Consider the following 2,665-nt stretch of genomic DNA (forward strand, 5'->3'; position numbering starts at 1 on the left):
GGATGCTCAATAAAAAGAGGCATTTGAAGCATTCCTACAAAGAAAATCACATGTGAGCAGATTGTTTGCTTTGCAAAAAGATTTCATTAGACCTTAGCTAGATGGTATCATACTCAAGTGATTATCTTACATATTTTTCCTTCCTTTCTCAGTTGGACTCCTACAAAAAGTGTCTAAGCTCACTCTTTCTACTTCTCTCCCTCACTCCTCAATCCTTTGCAGCCTGGCTTCTTGTCTCGTTATTAATTTTTTAATTTCTTTATTCATTTTTAGTTTTCAACATTCACTTTTATAAGAGTTTGAGTTCTAAATATTCCCCCCTCCCTCCCCTGTCCCTTCCCCAAGATGGCATGCAATCTGATATAGGCTATACATGTACGATCACGAACCCCTGTTTTAAATAAAATACTGACTCCTTAACCTGGCGTTTTAGGTTTTCCACAATCTAGCTCCAACCTGCCTGCCCAGTCTCTTTTCATACTACTTAACACACACACACACACACACACACACACACACCCAGTCCAACTGAACTCCTTGCACTCTCCATACCATTTTGCTCTCTGGTCCCTCTGTGCATTCCTGCAGTTTATCCCCCATGTTTAGAAGACACTCCCTTCACCCCTCCATTTCTCCACCTGTTGAAATCCTTCTCTTCCCTCAAAGCCCAACTTGGTTTCCTTTTCCTCCAAGTAACCTTACCTAGACGGCCCCAGATGAAAGTGATATGACCTCCTCAAATTTTCTTATAATGCTTTGTCTAAATCTCCCATTTGCCTTTATCACATTCTACTTTGTGTACACACACACACACACACACACACACACACACACACACACACACACGCGCGCGCGCGCGCACACACACATGCACATATATATTTGTTGCCTACCTTACCCTTCTAATTGGATTATAAACTCCTTGAGGGCTTTTTTTTCTTTGTATTACCAAGAACTTGTATAGTGCTTTGCAAATAATATCTGCCTAATAAATATTTGTTGGATTATATTGAATAAATAACTTGGTTTGCTCATAAAATGATCATGTTTATGTATTAAATTTGAAAGTACAGTTTATTTAGACAATAATCCCAAGTTTACTAATTGAATCTCTTCCCAAATGTTCTCAATTTTTGTTATGAATGAAGCCACAGATGAACTTTAAGGAATTGAGTACAGCTGGGTTCTTGGGAGTTTATGCAGTGAACAGAAACTCAAAAAAGAAAAAAAGAAAAAGGCCTTTAACATGAAGGTAAAAACAAAGCTAAGATCTCCACTCTACCAAGCAAATGATACAGAGAACATTTTCAGACAAGGAAATTGGGGCAGAAAGGCAGGAAATGGAAGAATCTTGGAGTGGTCTTTGGACACTGTTGGAATGGTGGTGTCTTCCCTTTTTTAAATTACTTTTTATCAATTAACAAGAATCTGACCTCCCCCAGCTGCCCCTCTAACACCTGCTGCATGACACCCTCCCCTTCAAGAAAACTTCTTGTAGCAAATATGCATAGTCATGCAAAACAAATTCCTATATTGGCCATGTCAAAAAAAAAAAAACCTTTTGTAGCAAATGTGCATAGTCATGCAAAACAAACCATATATTGGCCATGTCAAAAAAATGTGTGTTTCATTCAGTATATTTAATATAGCACCTCTCTTGGTGCCTTCTATGTTTTAGGTTCTGGGAACACAGTATCTGTTAATTTGTGTGTGCGTGTCTTTCTCTTGTATCAACAAATAAGCCCAATCCAGAGCTTGCCAGACGAATCCCAAGTCAGAAGGAGAAACTTCTGGAACCCAAGGGGCCATTCTCTGTTGGGGTCCGGGTGAAGTGGCATGGCACCACTGTGGCATGGTGCTCCAGGAGTGGAAAGCTTCATAAACCAACCAAGGTCCAGGGAACTAACTTCAGAGAAGCATAATAGCTAGACTATGTGGGTACCATCCAGTGTGGGACTAGATACTCTTCTTTTAGGGAAAAAAATCAAACAATTTTAATTGCCTTATTCACTGTTTCTACCTTCTTTTCCTTTTCTTGGCAAGAGACTAAAAATCTCACTTTTGAGAGTCTCAGATATGTGGGGGATGAAGAAGAAATGAAAGAACATGGTTGCTGGTACCAGCGCACCTGGGTAAATGTAGCTGAGGAGGACAAAGGAAGATGGAAAATTAGCAGTTGGGACTGACACACCTGTGAATTGAGGAAGCCAAGCAAGACCAGGGAACAAGAAGACTAAGGAAGGCTCAGTGCCTTGAGTTGGGGTTCAGAGATCCAGGAAGCATAGAAAGTAGTGAAAAGTGAAACCCTGTGGCCTGGGAGGAGGAACTTCTGGGGTGATGCCTACTGCCCTAGGGGCTTGAATATTCACGTATGCCCTCCGGCTACCACCACCCCAACCTCTTAAATAGACCTTTTGTCACATGAGACTGTGTGTCACCATACATCCTTCTTTCTGAATTGTCACCAAAAGCAACTTTTACTTCCTTTATTGCTTTGTTTTGCCATTTTCATGGACTTCTGAGAGCTGAAACTTGCCTGGACTGAAGCAAATTCCTATATCACTGGTGCCGGGTGTAGGAAAAGCACTATACAATTTTACATACAATTCTTCCAAAGGAATACATTTTAGAAATCTTTTGTGAAGAGTAAAAGCCAGACAGAATG

The sequence above is a fragment of the Trichosurus vulpecula genome, chromosome 9 (assembly GCF_011100635.1).
Source record: "Trichosurus vulpecula isolate mTriVul1 chromosome 9, mTriVul1.pri, whole genome shotgun sequence".
Taxonomy (NCBI): domain Eukaryota; kingdom Metazoa; phylum Chordata; class Mammalia; order Diprotodontia; family Phalangeridae; genus Trichosurus; species Trichosurus vulpecula.